Below are 21,105 nucleotides of genomic sequence, written 5' to 3'. Positions count from 1 at the left end.
GATGCTTTCTGTGGCTCAGGGATGCTGGGGTCATGTGTTGTGTTTCTGCATGTTGTTGTGTGTCTGCACCTTCCACACAGATCCACAGTGTATCTCCCTCTGCGGAATCTCCACTGCAGTTTTCCCTCCAAGTCTGAGGGAGTTTCCACATATCCACTTTCTTTCATAATGATGACTATCTTTCTGTGTTTCTGTGTGTTGCACATCCTTAAGCATATTTTGCAAGGCTGGACAAGTGGTGAGAAATTCTTTGAATTTCTGCTTTGGAAGGTCTTTATTTCACCTTCATTCATAAATGAGAACTTTTCAGGGTACAGTATTTTGGGTTGACAGTTTTTTCTCTTAAGACTTGGACTATGGGGCCAGCACTGTGGCGTAGTGGGTTGGGTCTCCACCTGTAGTGCCAGCATCCCCTGTGGGCACGGGTTTGAGTCCCGGCTACTCCACTTCCAATTCTGCTCTCTGCTGTGGCCTGGGCAGGCAGTGGAAGATGGCCCAAGTCCTTGGGCCCCTGCACCTGTGTGAGAGACTCAGAGGAGGTTCCTGGCTCCTGGCTTTGGATTGGCTTAGCTCCAGCTGTAGTGAACCGTTAGATGGAGGACCTCTCTCTCTCTGTCTCTGCCTTTGAAACTCTGCCTTTCAAATAAATAAATAAATCTTTTTAAAAAAAAGATGTGGACTATGTCTCTCCATTCTCTTGTAGCCTGTAGACTTTGTGATGAGAAGTCAGCTGTGCATCTAACTGGACATCCTCTGAGCGTAATCTGGTTTTCTCTTGTGCACATTTTAGAATATTTTCTTTATGTTTTACTGTTCAAAGTCTTACTACAATGTGTTATGGTAAAGGTCTTTTCTGTTTATGTCTATAAAGATTTCCATGTGCCTTGTGTACTTGGGTGTCCCTTTCTTTCTCCAAATTAAAAAGTTTTCTGTAATTATTTCACCAATTAGGCCTTCTAATTCATTCTCTCTTTCTGCACCTTTAGGAACTCCTAAGGCCCATATTTTGGATCACTTGATAGTATAAGGGCACTTTTTCAAAAGTAAAAGTCTCTAGGTTTTGAGGTCTTCAGGGTGAGGCCAGTGGACTGGGTCAAGGACCAGGAATAAATGGCATCTCTTTCCAGGCAACTTGACAAAAGGAGGAGGAGCTGAAGTTGTTGTCCTTCGAGATCATCTAATACACTTTTCGTAGGTTTTTACAGAGTTTTAAATGATTCTATAAAACACTAAGATTGTGTGAATAACTGTTTTTCCTATAATCAGTCTTCAGAGTAGAACTCTTTTGGACATTTTGCTGGGAGTCACAATATTTATATCAATACCATTGTTTTAATTTTAAGCCTTTTCTTTTGTAAATATTTTTAGGTTATATGAAAGTTGCAAAATATTAAGGCCATGAAAGTCAAGGATAAACTGAAGAGCTATTCTAGGTCAAAAAGGTGAGACATGGTTACCTATCACTGTTTGTATTCTGTATTGGACTTTTTTGCTCTACAAACATTATTGAGACAGTTAGAGTACTTGAACAGGGTCCAAGAATTACATGGTGGTAAAATATAAATATTAATTGCCTGATATTTATGTTTGTGCTATGAGAATATCTTTGTGTAAAATATATATAAAACAATTTGGGGGATGGGGCCGGTGCTATGGCGTGGCAGGTAAAACTGGCATCTCATATGGGTGCCAGTTAGAGACCTGGCTGCTCTACTTCCAATCAAACTGTCTGCTACGGCGTGGGAAAGCATTAGAAGATGGCTCAAGTCCTTGGGACCCTGCACCCACATGGAAGACTCAGAAAAAGCTCCTGGCTTTGGATCGGCGTAGCTCTAGCTGTTGTGGCTAACTGGAGAGTGAACCAGCGCATGGAAGACCTCTCTCTCTGCCTCCTCTCTCTGTGTAGCTCTGACTTTCAAATAAAATAAATAAATCATTGAAAAAAAATATAGGGGTGGTGGGGCATTATATTGTCAGCTTATTCTCAAATCATCCAAGGTTTTATTTGTTTGAAAGACAGAGTTTCTACAACACAGACATGTTTGAAATGATTATGCTACTACTAATCCTTATCTTATGTTCCAGAACTTGATGCTCTTTCATGTTTCTAAGAAGCCAGAATGTTTTTATGAATCACCTACAGCAGAAAGATAGTTTTCTTGGAATGCTTTCACTTTATAATGGCACTTAGCTATAACTGACTCCTTGATGAGGAATTACAACTTGTTGTCTCTGGTGCAGCTTCCTTAGTGCATGCATAGAATCCATTTAGGCAGGCAGAAAAAAATAGTGCTATTTTAGAATTTGTCAATAATTTGTGGCACTTGGCCAAGGAAAAATGAGAGGTTCATGCTGGTGTAGAAAAAACCCCTTACTGGTCATGTGAAGCAATGTTGAACAAGGCTTCTGGGTAAATAATCAGATGGAAGAGGTGTGGACAAAACGAATTACATTATTATAAAATGGAAATATTGGGACTTTTGTGTACAGGTGAATGCAACAGAAGATTGAGGGCTTGAAGAAGAGTGTGGAGAAGAATGATAATAGGCTTGAATGAGATAGGCATGCAAAGAGGGATAGCCAATAAGAAATATCATGAGTGTGAGTGGTCAGAGATTCCAGGGCAACAGAGTCAAACATTAAATTTAATGATGCTTTTTTGTTCATGTTTCATTGCACAATAATCTCCACCATATCTCCAACATCAGCAGCAGAGTCAGCTGTGAACTAGGGGCCAGACAGTATTTTTTTTAGAAACTGCAGGAAAAGGGAAAGCACAGCCTAAGGACGTCTCAGAGGTGACAGTTGCTCTGGAAGACAGCTGACCAGTGTGATGATATGAGGCTTTCATTTTTCTTTCCCTTTTTTTTTTTATTTTCCTCTACATTTTGTTTATAGAGACAAACTAATTAAAAGGCACAAACATAGGGCATGTTTACATGGACATTATAACAAACATATACATTAAAAGTGTAGGAATGTGTTGCCTTCCTGCTAAACAGAAAGTTCCTAAGCTTTTATATATACAAAAGTTGTACAATTTAATGTCCTAAAGTACAAAAGATCATTTATAAAATTATTTTACACTAAGTACTATTTATTTATTTATTTACTATGTAGTTCAACCCCCTAGAACTGTTTTGTATAATGACACACAGATACCTGTCCCTGATGTAGAAAGTCTGTCTCAGATGCAAGGTATTTTGATGCTTGAACTGACACAGCGGGGTATAAACGGAAGTCATCCAGTTTGATAGTCCTGCAAACATTCTGCAAGATTAACACAACTAATTTCCATTTCTCTTAACTGCAAGATTAAAAGATGAATAAAAACCAAAAATATATTGCAACTTAAAAAAAATCATAGCATCTTGGTTTTAGTTAACTTTTTTTTCCCAAGCACAATGCTTTAAAAAAATATTAAGTGTGGCATGATGGTGTAGAGTATCTGTTTCCCTAGCTTTTGGTTTCTACTTTATGTACAGAGATAAAACATCCTGCTAAGAAATAAAAAGCACATGTCTCAACATGCACAATCATTGCTGGGTTTCTACAGGGAGTGCAGACAGCTGTCTCCCTGAAAACACCACAAAGCTGATACAAGTGTTTTCTCAAAGAAAAAAAAAAGTGATGTCCATATTTACAAAGTTGAACCAATCTGCACAATACGTGATTAATAAATGGAAGGAGAATTTTTTAAAAAAACGATACACTCTGCTTGTTCTGAAGGGGCATACTACCTAGTCAGTGGTTAGAATAAAAACTGTATACAATTTAATATAAGACATCAACTCTAAAGAGCAACTAACACCTCTGTTCCTGTTGTAACAACAGGTTCTGATTGGGAGAGAGAGGGGCATCACATCCCAGTGCCTCCAGCGTCTTCCAATTTAAAGCAGTATATTTGAACTGTTCCAAAGTACTCCTTGGCTCCTCAACAGGAATCTCACTGGCCTCCAATTTTTAGGAGCCTGCCTGTCTGCAAACTTGACTTCTCCTTTGTCAGCTGCGGCTTTATTTTTTCTTTTTCTTTTTCTTTTTTTTTTTTTTACCAAAACACAATTTGTATATTTTATTTTTTGTTTTTTAAAATTTTTAAAAAAGTCAACTACAGTGCTATATTCCATCAGGATTAATATGCTGAGTAATATTTACATCTCCAAATATCAGGTCACAATCCCTATTATATGTTGAAGTTAGAATGATAAATTATCATATGCTTTGCATATCAGAGCTGGTATCACCTTTACCATAGGGAATGCTGCCTGAAATTAACATATTCCCAAAGGTAAAATGCATATTCTCTGAAATGCATTTTATTATGACAATGCATGTATTTACTTATAAAAACAATAGACAAAGACAATTCTACACTAGCTCTCGATCTGTGGATTTAGAATTTCAGGTTAAAATCAGCCATCCACTTTGTATAGGGAGAAGAGCTCTGCTAGTGTTTAGAATAAAATGATTTCTTGGGATTAGAAACAGTAATGCTGTTTTATTTTAAAGTGGGTTTTGCCTTTTTATGACTGGTTTTAATTCTGGCATTTCGTCTTGCCAACTAATTATCTGTTTAAGCAATGCTGTCAGCTAAAAGGAATTTCTGATGAAACTAAAGTGGTCCAGTGATAAGTTACATATACACCCTACTTTGAACAATCCCAGCCAAATTGGAAAATAATGCTACTACACTCTTATTAACTAATGGAATAAAACCTTCCAATTTCATGGTTTACTTTTTGCTTTAATCAACTAAGAGCAGGTTGCTGGTAAATATTTACTTTAACCCATATTTTGACTTTATAATACTGTTTACCAAAGCGGTGATGTAGGCAAAGCTTGGGGCAAGAAAGGCATGCTCTCTACAGGCCTCATTGCTATATTGAGAGGGGCGGCTAAGGTCATGGGTGTGGGCAGGTTCATTGGAGATGTGATTGTGACAGGATGTGCTATATTCACTGGGGCAGTGACGGGGGTGGGGAGGTTGACTGGGGTGGTGAGCGTTAAAGGAGAGGTCATGGATAATGGACTGGTTATAGTTACAGGATGCCCGATGTTCATTGGGCTGGTTATGTTAACTGCACTTGAAACATTTACTGGACTTCTCATGCTCATTGCAGCTGCTGCTGTGACTGGGTTTGACATAGTCCCAGATGACACAGAGGATGTTATATTGAATGGAGTAGTGAGGGTCACAGGTGTCGTAGCAGCCGTGGAGGTTTGGCACAGGTTAGCAGGTTCTTTTTTCCTTGCTTTGACAGCTTCTTCCCACAGCCTCAGTGTCTCCACCTGCTTCCCTGGCCAGCTCGTCACATGTTGCTGCTGTTGCTGCTGCTGCTGTTGCTGCTGCTGCTGCTGCTGCTTCTGGCTGCTGGTCTCTTCACTCATGCATGCTTTACTGATGCCTTGTTTGCATGTATTGCAGTTGATACTTTGGCTCTGCCCATGTGTCTTTAAGTGGCTGGTGATGTATGCTGCACTCAGGAGCTTCCCACAGATGTTACATGATACCTTGCCTTCATGGTGCACCATGTGTGTCCGCAGTCTGTCTTTGGTGGCAAAGGCAGCAGTGCACGTTTGGCATTTGAAGGGTCTTTCTGTTGAATGGACATGTTTTACGTGACAGCTTAAGTGGTCAGGCCTTGAGAAGCCTTTCCCACAAACACTGCAAGTGTAGGGTTTGGTGATGCCTCCTTCGTGAGACCTCACATGGTAAGTCATCCGATCCTTCCTCTTGAAGCGCTGATTACATGTAGGACACTCAAAGGGCTTTTCGTCCGAGTGGGAGAGCTTGTGCCGATTGAGGTGGTACACATCTCGCAAGGCCTTTCCACACATCTCACAAGCATGGTTCTTCTTGACGGGCTTACTGGGTTTCTTGACAGACTGGGTCACAGGCATAGCTGTGGTGCTGGCACTGCTACTGGGGTTGGTGCCCGAGGAAGATGTAGTGACTGTCGATAAGATGCCTGCAATGGTTGAGACCAGCGAAGTTCGGCTGCTGTCCCCAGCGATGGTGGAGATCAGGGGAACCACCGTGGTGGGGGTTTTCTTTGGCCGGGACACCAACTTGATCCAAGCAGGTCCAACTTGTGGCAGGACTCGTGGCGCCGCAGGTGATAGCTGTCCCTGAAAGCTTTACTGCAGTAAGTGCACACAAATGAAGTTTTGGGTTTTTCTTTTTTAATCCCAATGGCATCTTTTAATGTTTCTGGTGCAGCCTGAGGTTTCTGAGTTATTGGTATTGGAAGCAATGGTTTCTGATCAGGGGGCTCCACAGCAGAGCTCAGGAGAGGCAGCAAGCTGTTCTGTGCTGCCTGCTGTTGGTGATGGGAGGCTTCATGGGCCTGGAACAGGAACGCGGTCCAGTTGGCCTCCATGGCTGCGGCGGCCGACCCCCCTCCTCCCCACTCCCCCCGCTCGGGGAGCCTCCTCAGCCGGAGGAGGCGACAACAAAGCGGCGGCGGCGGCGGCGGCGGCTTTCTTTCCCTTTTTAAAAATAGATTTATATAGTCATTTGAAAGGCAGAGTTACAGTAAGAGAGAAAGAGATCTTCCATCTGCTAATTCACTCCCCAAATGGCTGCAACTGCTAAAGCTGAGCAGGTCCAAATCCAGGAGCCAGGAGTATCTTCTGGGTCTCTCATGTGGGTGGCAGGGGCCCAAGGACTTGGACCATCTTCTGCTGCTTTCCCAGGTACATTAGCAGGAAGCTGGACCTACAGCCCTTGTCTCTGCTGTTGAAGAACAGTGTTTTTTTGTTCTTTCTAGTTGTTGAATTCTTTACTGTGAAGGGTTAGTCTTCTGATTATAAAATAAATTGAAAATATGTCATTGTAAAAATTAAAAGAATACGAAAGGAAGGAGGGTAGGAGTGTGGGTGGGAAGTATCACTATGCTCCTAAATGAATAGATGAAATAATAATTAAAAAACTTTTAGCAAGTGTGTGAACTCAGACCTTATGAGAGCAAGCTTCCACAAATACTCAAGAAAACATACAGAGATATGTATGTACTCTTGTAATTTTCATGGCCAGAAAGACTTTTTTTGGTAGGTGGACAATAATGAATGAAAGATAGGGACACATGGCAAATATCTTGATTACACTGGTAGCACTACGTTTAAAAAAATCCTTCCAGATTCTTTCTTTTTTTTTTTTCTTTTTTTTTCTTTTTTTTTTTTTTTTGGACAGGCAGAGTTAGACAGTGTGAGAGAGAGAGAGAGAGAGAGACAGAGAGAAAGGCCTTCCTTCTGTTGGTTCACCCCCTAAATGACCAATATGGCTGGCGCTGTGCCGATCCGAAGCCAGGAGCCAGGTGCTTCCTCCTGGTCTCCCATGTGGGTGCAGGGCCCAAGCACTTGGGCCATCCTCCACTGGCCTCCCGGGCCACAGTTGAGAGCTGGACTGGAAGAGGAGCAACTGGGACAGAATCTGGTGCCCCAACTGGGACTAGAACCCGGGGTGCCAGCGCCGCAGGTGGAGGATTAGCCAAGTGAGCCACAGCACTGGCCCTTCCTAATTCTTTTGTCTCTATTTCAAGTTTAATCTCTTCAAGCAAATGTGAGAGAGTTCCACTCTCAGGACAGATGTATTATAGGTAAAGCAGTTAAATGGGGGCAGTTATTCACAGATTCTGTTGCTTTTTAGGATTGCATTATTTGTTAATGTAATTAAATTTCACATTAAAGTATTTTCTGCAGAGTTAAGAATATGTGAAGAAATGGAAAATATTTCTATAGGGCAAAAGGAAAAGCCCTTCATGACTATTTTTTGCTATAAAGGCTCTCCAACTCCTGTTTTCCTTTTCTGAAACCCCACGTCTGTATCCGCCTCCCCTTGTGCCCTCCCTACAGTGACTGTGCCAACACACAAGCACCTGCTCCTGCAGTCTCTACCTTAGGAAAGGAAAGGAGAAAGCTTATTCTCCTTAATGGATTGATTTTTATAGCAATTTGTTCCCGTTATAAGTAATTGCTCTGTTTAATAGTATTAAGTTGTTTATGAGGGATCAGTGTTTGATTTGAATTTTGTTTGGTTACAAAGTTCATGTTTGTGATCAAGCCACTGCTTTCAAAAGTTTTAGGTTGTTTTATATTATTGGGGTTCTTTTTCCCTTGTCTGGACATAATATGTAAGTGGAACTTTGACCTTAGAATATTGTTCAGTCAACTTTTATTGTATAGTTAATAATTATTGTATGGAATTACTACTATAGGTCTTTAATGGGATGCAAGAGAAAGCTTTTTTTAAATCTTCAGATGAGTATCTAAAAATGACAATTTATGCTAATTTGTAATTTTTTAAAAAATTGGGCTACCCAGTAAATACAACTTTTCCTTATAGAATTCAAATTTCAAACTAAATATCACTTCTTCATGTACTCTCTCAGATGGGTCCAGGGCCCTCTTTTCTAAAGCCCATTATACTCTTCCTTCTTAGTACCTTCGTGTTTCACTTTCAAATTTGTTGTGCTGCGTTGAATCTCCGTTTAATTTAGTCATTTTTTCTAGAGTGAACAAGTGTGCATGTTGAAAAGGATGTGCAGGAATTCTTGAACGTTGGCTGCAGTGAAAGCTCCTGGTGTGTCACAGGTTACAGCAGGGAAATCCTCATAACAAGGCCCCAAGTTGCCCTGTAGCAGGGCCAACAGAAACAGGGTTTTTCCTCAGGAGAAAATGAAGGCAGGAGACTTGAAGACAGCATGGAATGAGATACTGAGTTTTTAAATATGTCTTACTGAGTTAGTGAAGTACAAAATGAGTGATTATAGCTCAAACACATTTACATGCTGCTCATGTTAGAAGCAAAGCATAAGGATTGGATTAAGATAGAGTAAGGAGAGAGCTTAATGCTCTAGTCTAGAAGATAGTTTAAAAAGAAAAGTGGAAAGAGTGCAGTCTCAGGGAAGAGCTAGGGAGAAAATGGCCGAGGAAAATCCACGCAAATTAGAGGGTTACTATGGACCTGTGTGGAGGGTGCGGATGCGCACAAGTCAGGACCCCTGCAGCCAAGAGCCTCTGTAACAGCTTTGAAGTGAAAAACCAGACTGCAGACCCTGAGCCACTGGCGATAAAGGTGTAGGAAGAGTCTAGAGGGAGTATGGTTTGGATCCCTGTGAGGCATAATGTACCTGCCAAACTAGAGGAGGAAAAAAAGGTAGGGAGTACATTTCTCTCTCCCCAGTAACCCTGCAATAACATTCTGTAACAATCCAAAAGAGAGTGGACACCATTTTGGACATATGTAATAGCTGTGCCAGCTTGTATCCGTGCCTAGCAACCAGTCGATCAGAGACTCCTGATTCTGGTGGGGAGAAATGACACGGGCAGGGTGCTCTTGACTGTGGGAGGCTTGTGGTCCAGGACTATGGAAACACTGAGGCTATCTGGGAGGGCTCAGGGTGTGGCTGGGACTTTGGGCAGTCACTGTGGGAGGCTCCACATGCTCAGGGTTCCTTGGTTATATGGTGAGGGACATTACTGGGGGAATCTGTGATAATACTGAGAACTGCACAGAGCCTTGTTATTGAAGAAATAAAGAGAAATAAAAGTTTCTGGAAACAAATGACCATGATAATACAGCATATCAAAACTTATGGAATACAGCAAAAGAAGTGTTAAGAGGAAAGTTTATAGCAATTGGTATCTACATCAAGAAATTGGAAAGGCACCAAATAAATGAGCTATCAATGCATCTCAAGGATCTAGAAAAACTGCAGCAAACTAAACTCGAAATGATTAACATAAATGAATTCATTAAAATTAGAGAGAAATCAACACAATTAAAACCAAAAAATATATACAAAGATCAGCATAGGCTGCTCATGTCAAGGGCCTCACCTGATCACTGACATCATATATAAGAGGGTTAAATGTTGAATTATTAACAGAAGTCATTGTGCACTAATTTCCCATGCAGGACCTCTGTACTCAAGAGTTGTATTATGAGAGTTAACAATGAAACTTGTTCTCAAAGATTTCTTTTGTTTTAGTGTATTAAGTGGGTGATATTCTTATGTCTCAAATTTTAGTTATGCCTACGTGTCCAATTCCATTGCTTATTTTCTTAAGTGCTTCCTTAATTAATGATAAAACTTATTCTCAAGGACTTACCTCTTTTAATGTATTAAATGGGGAATATTCTTATGTCTCATAAGTTATAGTTATATCTAAGTGCTGTCCAAAGTTATATCATTCTTAGGTACTGCTTTAAAGTTAATTAAGTTTCTAAAGAAAAAGTTAAATTAAATTCTAGATGTAATGACTTTGAACAGCTCTTGCCTCAACTGTTGAGGAACAATTTTTTCTTTTTGTACAAATTGTTGAGCTCTTTACTTAGTATAGAGTTGGTCTTCTGTGTAAAAAGTTAATTGAAAATTATCTTAGTGGAGAATGGGACTGGGAATGGAAGAGGCAGGAAGAGAATGGGTGGGAGGATGGGTGTGGTGGGAAGAATCACTATATTCCTAAAGTTGTACTTATGAAATGCCTGAAGTTTGTATTCTTTGAATAAAAGGTTTCTTGGGGGGAAAAAAGAAGCAAAGCATAGTGGTCTAATAAAATATTAAACATTGAAAAATCAGAGAACATGCTTCCCAAAGAGTCAATGCCTTGTTTTCCAAAATGTTTGATAATAATACAAACCTTACACCTAATAAGCACATACATTGCTATCTTAGTATTTATAGCTAAACTTGATACCTGCAACCTGCCTTCCAAAAGAAAATAAGTCCACTTTTTTTATGATGGCTTAGAAAAGCCAGTAATCTGCTCTTTCTAACATTTACCACATGTAGTAATTATGTATTTACTTAAGTGTTTGTATATTTGATATTCATTCCTCCTTTGAGACCCTAAGATCTGTGAAGATAAGAACCACATCTGCTTCGTTTCAATCATGCGTGTGGTGTCTGATTACCAGTCATACCTGGACTGCAGTCATTAGATGATTTGTTGAATGACTAGGGTCAGCAATGTCTGCACACTAAGCCATATTTATGTCATAAAAGGTCAAGTAGCATAAGTATTAATGCAGGAAATCTTTCTTGTTCAAAATTCTTTTCTGTTAACAAAAACTTCTAGTCTTATATCTGCATATTGACATTACACATTTTGTGGACCAGGGCTGATACCAGGTTTACTGTGAAACTGCTCCAAAGTACCTCAAGACTGAGCACATGCAGAAAAAGAGAGACAATGGAGAGAATGTCTCCTGGATTGCTAAAGACCATTGTTTCAGAAAACCATCTTTAGAAATGGTTTGTCTTGGTACTAGGGAAAAAGTATTTGACTGTGGTCTGCAAGGTACTTAATGAAGTGCTCAAATCTTGAGGTTAAAAAGAGCATGTTGAGGCTGGTATTGTGGCACAGTGAGTTTGGCTGCCACGTACAACATCGGCATCCCATATAGGCACTGGTTCTAGTCCCAGCTGCTCCACTTGTTATCCAGATCCCTGCTAATATGCCCGGTAAAGCTGTGGAACAGGACCCAAGTACTTGTAGCCATGTATCCATGTGGGAGACCCCAGTAGAGTTCTGGGATCCTGATTGTTTGGAGAGCTGATGGAAGATCACTCTGTCTCTCTCTAACTCTGCCTTTCAAATAAAGAAATAAATATTTTAAAAAGAGAAAGAAAAATAGCATGTTTTTAGAGTTTTAAAGAAGTAATTTTAAAGTAATTTTTTCTTAAAATTATAAAAGAAACACATGTGATTTAGTGATATAAGTTTGCATACTTGCAATCTTTCATCACATAAATTATCATGTGTGATTTATATTTTGATAATGCCTAGGAGGCTTTACAATTTTCAAGTCCTTTCTTCATAATACATGTATTATCTCTTGGTCTGTATCTATTCCTCTGGTTAACAATACCATGATGTCTGATGTCTGGGATCCTGGAAAGGGCTCACTTTACAAAAGTGACTGTGCCTAGCTAATGAGGTCCTCAGGGTGCTCATGGCAAACTTGGTTGAATGCTTGGAGATGTGAAGTAGCTCCTTGAAGATTCCCCAGTGAAGAGCTATGTGGCCCCACATCTTGTCAATTTTCTTGGGCCTTTTGATGTTCACTCAGATTCAGTTCCTTCACTTTTTGTCAGATTTCCTGAAGAGAGTTGACATTGCTTCTTGGTCCTAGAGTCAGTCTGCTGGCCTCAGCCTGTCGAGGTATTATCTGTGAGGATGCTCCCTGTGCCAACAGGCAAATAGACAGCAGCTAACCTTTCCCTGGGAGTGAAATCATGCTAGTTCATGTAACTTTCACACAAATTGCAGAAAGTTACTGGTTTATTATGGTGTTTTTGAACTTACTCACTGTGAAGAATGACTTTCTGTACTATTTTAATCCTATCATGGTTTGATACTTTTGTATAAAATACAATAAAAATCCTGTCACTTATTTGCACAATATAAATGAAGTTAGTTCTCCACAGGTTTTGTTGTGTGCTAGAGTTCTGTTATTTGTTAATACAGTTTCATTTTGGTTAAAATATTTGTAGCAAGGTTAAGAAAATGTGAAGAAATGGAAAATATTTCTAAAGAGCATAGGGAAAACTCTTCATGACTTTTTAAAAAAATATTCTCCAATTCCTGTCTTCATTTCTGAAACCACATGGATATATCTGCCTCTCCTTGTGTCTTCCTCAAACAATGCCCATGGTACCATGCAAGCAGCTGAGAAACTCAACCTGGATCTGCTTTCCCTAGAGAATTATTTCCCTAAGTTCTGTGCTGCTTGTTGGGAGTTCTATAGCTATCTCATGGTTCCAGCTGGCATGTACCATCATTTCATATTAAATTATATTCATCTATTCTTTTATCTCCCACAAAATGATGTGTAGGGTAGTTGCTTTTGGATCTCAGGTCAAAAGTAGACCTGCGTCCTCCCTATTGGTTCTTCTCGATGATATTTCTTCTCGTTTAATACTTATCACAAGCGTTGGAGTTTTCTCGCTCTTAGACTTATTTTTTAAAAAAATTTATCTATTTTCCCATTCTGTCGGTTGTCTCTTCACTTTCCTGACTGTTTCTTTTGCAGTACAGAAACTTCTCAATTTGATGCAATCCCAAATGTTAATTTTGGCTTTGACTGCCTGTGCTTCTGGGGTGTTTTCCAAGAAGTCATTGCTGGTACCTATATCTTGCAGGGTTTTTCCAATGCTCTCTAATAATTTGATGGTGTCAGGTCAGAGATTTAAGTCTTTAGTCCATGTTGAGTGGATTTTTGTGTAAGGTGTAAGGTAGGGGTCTTGCTTCATGCTTCTGCACGTGGAAATCCGAATTTCCCAGCACCATTTATTGAATAGACTGTCCTTGCTCCAGGGATTGGTTTTGGATCCTTGATCAAATATAAGTTGGCTGTAGATGTTTGGATTGATTTCTGGTGTTTCAATTCTGTTCCATTGGTCTATCCATCTGTTTCTGTACCAGTACCATGCTGTTTTGATTACAACTGCCCTGTAGTATGTCCTGAAATGTGGTATTGTGATGCCTCCAGCTTTGTTTTTGTTGTACAAGATTGCTTTAGCTATTCGAGGTCTCCTGTGTCTCCATATGAATTTTAGCACCATTTTTTCCAGATCTGAGAAGAAGGTCTTCGGTATCTTGATTGGTATTGCATTGAATGTATAAATTGCTTTTGGGAGAATGGACATTTTGATGATATTGATTCTTCCAATCCATGAGCATGGAAGATTTTTCCATTTCTTGGTATCCTCTTCTATTTCTTTCTTTAAGGTTTTGTAATTTTCATCGTAGAGATCTCTAACGTCCTTGATTAAGTTTATTCCAAGGTATTTGATTGCTTTTGTAGCTATTGTGAATGGGATTGATCTTAGAAGTTCTTCCTCAGCCATGGCATTGTCTGTGTATACCAAGGCTGTTGATTTTTGTGCATTGACTTTATACCCTGCTACTTTGCCAAACTCTTCTATGAGTTCCAATAGTCTCTTAGTAGAGTTCTTTGGGTCCCCTAAATAAAGAATCATATCATCTGCAAAGAGGGATAGTTTGAGTTCTTCCTTCCCAATTTGTATCCCTTTAATTTCTTTTTTTTGCCTAATAGCACTGGCTAGAACTTCCAGAACTATATTGAATAGCAGTGGTGAGAGTGGGCATCCCTGTCTGGTTCCAGATCTCAGTGGAAATGCTTCCAACTTTTCCCCATTCAATAGGATGTTGGCTGTGGGTTTTTCATAGATTGCTTTGATTGTATTTAGGAATGTTCCTTCCAAACCCAGTTTGCTTAGAGTTTTCATCATGAACGGGTGTTGAATTTTATCAAATGCTTTCTCAGCGTCTATTGCGATAATCATATGGTTTTTCTTCTGCAGTCTGTTAATGTGGTGTATCACATTGATTGTTTTGCGCACATTAAACCATCCCTGCATACCAGGGATAAATCCCACTTGGTCTGGGTGGATGATCTTTCTGATGTGTTGTTGCATTCTATTGGTGAGATCCCAGTGGAAAGAATGGGTCATCAAAGAAGGAGGTACCTTTCTCTGAAGGGAGGAGAGAACTTCCACTTTGACCATGGCCTTGTCTAAATATGATCAGAGTCAGTGAACTCAGGGGGCTTTCATAGCCTTGGCAGCTCATGACGAGAGCCTAGGGTGATTACTGATGCCATAAACAAGAGTGTCAATTTGTTAAGTCAACAACAGGAGTCACTGTGCACTTACTCCTCATGTAGGATCTCTGTCCTTAGTGTGCTGTACATTGAGATCTAATGCTATAACTAGTACTCAAACAGTATTTTTCACTTTATGTTTCTGTGTGGGAGCAAACTATTGAAATCTTTACTTAATGTATGCTAAACTGGTCTTCTGTATATAAAGAGAATCGAAAATGAATCTTGATGTGAATGGAAGGGGAGAGGGAGTGGATAAGGGGAGGGTTGCGGGTTGGAGAGATGTTATGGGGGGAAGCCATTGTAATCCATAAGTCGTACTTTGGAAATTTATATTCATTAAATAAAAGTTAAAAAATAAATAAATAAATAAATAAACAGACCCATGTAGAACATGCAAAAAAAATTTATCTATGTATTGGAAAGTTAAAATTACATAAATAGATGGGACAAACACACACAGATAGACAGATACACACACACACACACACACACACACCAAGAGAAAGAGAGAAAGAGAGAGAAAGAGAGAGAAAGAGAGAGAGAGAGAGAGAGAGAGTTCTTCCATTTGATGGTTTATTTCCCAAATGGCCACAAAGGCCAGTACTGGGCCAGGCCAAAGCCAGTATCCTTGAACTCCATCCAGGTCTCCCACATGAGTGGCAGGAGTTCAAATACTTGGACCATTGTATGCTGCTTTCCCAGGTGCATTATCAGGGAGCTGGATCAGAAGTGGTACAGGTGGGACTCAAACCAGTGTTCAAATAGGATACCTGTGTCACAGCAAAATTCTCTAAGAATATATGCTTTAAAACTTAGGAGAGGAAAAGATGATAGGCACTCCATTTGCCATAAAATTTGCATGATGCTACTACACAGCTTCCACAAGTGTGCACGTTGTAGTATCTACAGTGAGTGAAGCTCTCCCTTGGGTCAGCCAGGGCACTCATAGTGGAGCCACTTGATACATCAGTGGCAGTTCTCTGATTTTCGAAAAGAGACTTTGAAATGCCTGTTCTATTAAGGACTTAACTAAATTAATAGCAAACCTTTGCTCCTGCAGTCTCCATCTTGGGGAAAGGAAAGGAGAAAGTGTGTTCTCAACTGATTGATTTTTATAGCAGAGTTGGTTCCCATTATAATTAATTACTCTGTTTGATAGCATTCAGTGGTTTATGAGGGATCCTAATTTGATTTAAATTCTGTTGGCTACAAAGTTCATGTTTGTGGTCAAGGTGCTGCTTTCAAAAGCCTTAGGCTGGGATCTGAAACCTGTCTGGAGAGTGCAGCATGGTGCTTTGATAGTTTTAAGTAAGAAGAGCATCTTGCTAGGGAGTTTTGAAGACTAGGTTTTGCATAACTTGCTTTTAAAAATTATAAAAATAACACGTGAGTATTAGAGATACAAGTTTCAATCTCTGAGCAGCTCAATTGCTATGAATGACTTATAGTTTGATAATAGCCAGAGGCCTTCATATTTTGCAAGTCTTCTCTTTGTGACATGTGTTACCTCTTGGTCTATACCTAGACCTTTCTCTCTAACAGAATACCATAGTATCTGATACCCTGGGTCTTGAATAGGGCACACTTGAGAAAAAAGCAAATGTCCCTGAGTTTGAAGGTCATGAGGGTGCTCATGGCAAACAGTGGTTAAGCCCTCCAAGCTGTCAGCCAGCTCCTTATTTCCTAATGAGGAACTGTGTGGTGCCATCTGCTGTCAGTTGTCTGAGGCAGTTTGATGGTCCCTCCTCAAATTCAACTCCTCTTTTATCAGATTGCCTGCACAGAAACACCACTGATTCTTGGTCCTAGAATCATTCCACTGGCTTCAACATGTCTAGTTATTATCTCTCTGAGGTTGTTCCCTGTTCCAATAGGCTAATAGACAGCAACCAACCCTCCCTGGGGGTGAAATCACACTAGTTCGTGTGTCTTCCATACAACGTGCAGGAAGTTCCTAGTTTAGGATGGTGTTTCACCATAGCAAAGAATAATTTTCTGTTTTTATTTCAGTCTGCTATGGCTAAATAGTTTCTGTAAAATATAGCAAAAATAAATTGCTACCAAAATGAAAAGGGAAATAAAAACAGAAATATAAAAAGTATAAATCTCAATTTTTATTATTAGATTCAAAAGACCAAATATTCTGCCAATGTGCTACAGAAGTTTCTTTTGTTAATTTTTGAAATTCAGATGAAAAACTTGATGCAAAACCTCTAATACCACTTTAGTTATGAAAATCATATGTAGTATCTAAGTAAGGTAGATGTATTTTAAATTAACAAAACCAGATTTGAATTTGGACTTTTTCTTTAAACAAGTTGAAAAGAATGGGTGAAAATAGGTTATCAACAGAAAACAAAATATGCCTATATATTCAGAGGTTCAGATTTGGTTACAGAAGAGATTCTCTTACATTCTTCCATATCAGAAGCAGTTTTGAAAGTGCGCAATTATGTTTCCTTGGATTTTAAGAATGCTTATAATCCTTCTTTATATGCACAGTGTTTTACATGCCCACATCAGCAATTTTGTACTCTACAACAGGGGGTACATCTACAGACATACTGTTACTGTAGAGGGTGGAGTGACTTTCTATTTTTTTCCCTTATATTAATTTGAGGTTTGGTTTGTTGTTATTTTTCTACTTCCTTGAAGGGCACTGATGGCTTGCTTATTTGAGATATTTTTTAAAATATTCATTTTATTTTATTTGAAAGGCAGAGTTATATATATATATATATAGAGAGAGAGAGAAAGAAAGATCTCCCATCCGCTGGTTCACTCCCCAAATGGCTGCAGTGGCCAGAGCTGGGCTGATCCGAAGCCAGGAGCCAGGAGCTTCTTTTGGACCTCCCACATGGGTGCGGGAGCCCAAGCACTTCGGCCATTTTCTGTTGCTTTTCTAGGTGCATTAGCAAGGAATTGGATAAGAAATGGAGCAGCCATGAATCGAACCAGCATCCATATAGGATGCCAGCACTGCAGGTGGCACCTTAACCTGCTATGCCACAGTGCCAGCCTCATGGAGTGACTTTTATAGAGAAGTTCTTTCTCTGTGCAACAGACAGCTGAACTAACTCTTCCATCTCTATGACAACAGCTTCCTCTTTATCAACATTACTTGTTTGTGACAACTGTTTCCATTTCTAAATTTTCTGCTTGCAGAAAATTTCACTCCAATTTTTTAAAAATTTATTTGTTCATTTGAAATACAGAATTATAGAGAGAGATGGAAAGACACAAAGAGAGAGATCTTCTATCTGTTGATTCACTCCCCCAAAAGGCTGCAATTGCAGGGCAGGGACTGGCAGGCCGAAGCCAGGAGCCGGGAGTTCCTTCTGGGTCTCCCATGTGGGTGCAGAGGCCCACACACTTGGGCCATCATCTGCTGCTTTCCCAGGCACATTAGCAGGGAGCTGGATCAGAAATGGAGCAGCTGGATCTTGAACTGGCACCCATATGGGATGCCAGCATTGCAGGTGGTGGTTTTACTCACTTTACCACAAGGCTGGCCCAATCACTCTGCCTTTTCACAGGAAATTGAAACCCAAACCCATCTCCAATATGACTGAAATCTCAGTATCTACTTGTAAATCATTAGAAGACATCTTTATTACACAGCTGTAATTTTTTTTCTAGAATTCCAAGTTCAATATCTAAATCTATTATCATAATTTCATAGTGTGGAAGTTCTCTTGATTTTGTGCTTCAAGTTCGAACTCTTAGGAATACACAGTATCTTCAGCCTTTAATGTAAGGATGTCTCTGTGGCCAGGACTGCTCTGTAAGATGACAAAGTCAGGAGACTCAGAGAGTTGGGTGTGTTGGAATTGATGTATCACAAACACCTGAAAACCCAGCAGAAGACTGCGTTCCTCTGAAGAATCCAAAGGGGAACTCCTTTCACTGAAGTTAGAAATGCCTCAGTGGTGCAGGGGAAGGAGGTTCACTCCCAAGCACGGGTTGCAGTTGCAGTGGCACTCATAGAACCAGGTGAGCTGCACCATGGACATGCAGGATGAGTCCACGTTCTGCAGGTTCCTGTTGCTGGAGCTGATGACCCCTCCCTATCAGGGCCCTGAAGTTAGTGTTGGAGATTTATGGGGACCATATGTTCTGACTTCTCTGTGATGTAGCTAATCTTATGATTAACTCCTAGTCCTGATCAGCCCAATTTGCTCTCTGGTTGTAGGAAAAAAGGAAAATTCAAATGCCATCATAGAGTTTTTGAATTTTTTCAGTCCTGATCATAGTTGGTGATTGGCTCACTCAACCTTGCCATTTTTTCCCCTTTAGCACATTGGTGACACTTAAGAGTTATCAACTAAACTCAGTCCTTATAGTTACCATGCCACTTTATCTCTCAAGTGCTGATGATACTGCATAAGACAGCACATACCCTGAAGACTGCATTCCATCCCAACTCACCACAGTTGAGACTATAGTAATTTGCCAGTGGGGATTATTTCCCTTCTTACCACCAGAATATTAATGATCTATTGCTTAGCAGCTTAAACCAAATACTTATGTTCTCAAAACTTCTATTGGGTGGAAAACCAGACCAGCCTTAGCTGGTTGCTTGATTTTGGGTCTTTGACAAAGCTATGATTGTAGTGTTGGATAGAGCTGCAGTCATCTCAAGGCTTGACTCAGGAAGAGCTCCACTCTCCGTTTCACTCACATTGCTGTTGACAGGCCCTAGAAGGTCAACTTCCAAGCTTGCTCAGGCCCTCTCTATGGAGCTGCTGCAGGATGTGGTAGCTGTTTGTCCAGAATGAAGATCCTAGAGAGAAACTCCCAAAATAGAAGCCATGGCCTTTTTATTAAAAATACTTCTAATGACATAAAATATTTATTATTTGAAAAGCAGATTTACAGAGAGAGAGAGAGCAAGCGAGAGAGCGAGCGTGCAAGTGAGCTTTCATTCCCTGGTTCATTCCCCAAATGGCTGCAATGACCAGAGCTGGACCAGGCAAAAGTCAGGAGCATGGAACTCTATCCAAGTCTCTTATGACAGTGGAGGGGTCCCAGGACTTGTGCCATCTTCTGCTGCTTTCCCAGACACATTAGCAGGGAGCTGGATTCAATGTGGAACAGCCAGGATTCAAACCAAGAGCCCATATGGGATGCTATGTCATAGGCAGTGGCTTCACGTTTTGTGCCACAATGCTAGTCCCAAGACTTCTAATTTTAGAAGTGATATTCTAATATTTCTGCTATTAAACTTGGGTCAGCCAAGTTTAAGTGCAGCCCACACTTAATGAGAGGATTACACAAAGGCATAAATACCATAGGCTGTGGATGATGGGGCTTCATCTTACTGAAACGGGGTCTTTTCACCATCTTGCTGGCAAGTGATCCAGTTCCAGGGTTCCATCTTTAGGGTTATCTTCTTATGGCTGCTTCTTGTGGCAGCTTTTTTATTTGGGCTCCCTCAGACTCCACTTTTGAGATAAAAATGAGACTTCTAATGGTTCCATGAACAATTTAAATGAACACCAATAGCAAAGTGGGGTAAGGTAATACAAGCAGGGAAGGTTACAAAAACAATACTTTTTTATTGTGGTAAAATATTTTTATAATATAAAATTTATCATTTTGTTCTTTTTAAAAAAACAATGTTGGGGCCAGCGCTGTAGCTCACTTGGTTAATCCTCTGCCTTGCGGCGCCAGCATCCCATATGGGCCCAGGTTCTAGTCCTGGTTGCTCCTCTTCCAGTCCAGCTCTCTGCTGTGGCCCGGGAAGGCAGTGGAGAATGGCCCAAGTACTTGGACCCTGCACCCACATGGGAAACCAGGAGGAAGCACCTGGTTCCTGGCTTCGGATCGGAGCAGCGCGCCAGGCTTAGCGGCCATTTGGGGTGGGGTGAACCAACGGAAGGAAGGCCTTTCTCTCTGTCTCTCTCTCTCTCACTGTCTAACTCTGCCTGTCAAATTAAAAAAAAAAAAAAACAATGTTGACAGTTTGAGAACACTTGGTATCTTCACATTATTGTGAAACCATCCCCACCATCCACCTTCCTTTGGGCAAAGGAAAATGATCCCCATTAAACCTGAATTCCCCATTCTACCCTCCCCCTAGATTCTGCTAACCATCATTCTACTCTCTGTATGAGTTTGACTACTCTAGGGACTACAGGTAAGTAGAATCGGATGATATTTATACTTTTGAGACTGGTTTATTTCACTTAGCATAATATCTATTATATTCATCCATGTTGTAGAATGTGTCAGAATTTATTTCCTTTTTAAGACTGAAATAATATTCTATTGCATGTATATATAACATTTTGTTTACCCATTAATTCATCAATGGACACTTGGTTTTCCTCTGATCTGAAGCCTGGAGCCAGGTGCTTCCTCCTGGTCTCCCATGCGGGTGCAGGGCCCAAGCACTTGGGCCATCCTCTACTGCCTTCCCGGGCCACAGCAGAGAGCTGGACTGGAAGAGGAACAACCAAATCTAGAAC

General features: G+C 40.3%; 1 pseudogene across 1 annotated transcript; it reads right to left on the bottom strand.

The window, feature by feature from the left end:
- Nucleotides 1-2,852: 2,852 nt before the first annotated feature.
- LOC100350672 (vascular endothelial zinc finger 1 pseudogene) lies at nt 2,853-6,474 on the bottom strand (annotated as a pseudogene). Its single transcript, XR_016212047.1, has one exon. The product of XR_016212047.1 is annotated as a vascular endothelial zinc finger 1 pseudogene (transcript).
- Between the last annotated feature and the right edge of the window lie 14,631 nt (nt 6,475-21,105).

Source organism: Oryctolagus cuniculus, chromosome 8 (assembly GCF_051225735.1).
Source record: "Oryctolagus cuniculus isolate XC-2025 breed Fujian yellow rabbit chromosome 8, ASM5122573v1, whole genome shotgun sequence".
Classification (NCBI taxonomy): Eukaryota; Metazoa; Chordata; class Mammalia; order Lagomorpha; family Leporidae; genus Oryctolagus; species Oryctolagus cuniculus.
Note: the sequence above shows the minus strand (reverse complement) of the source record. Positions and strands in the feature narration are given on the sequence as shown.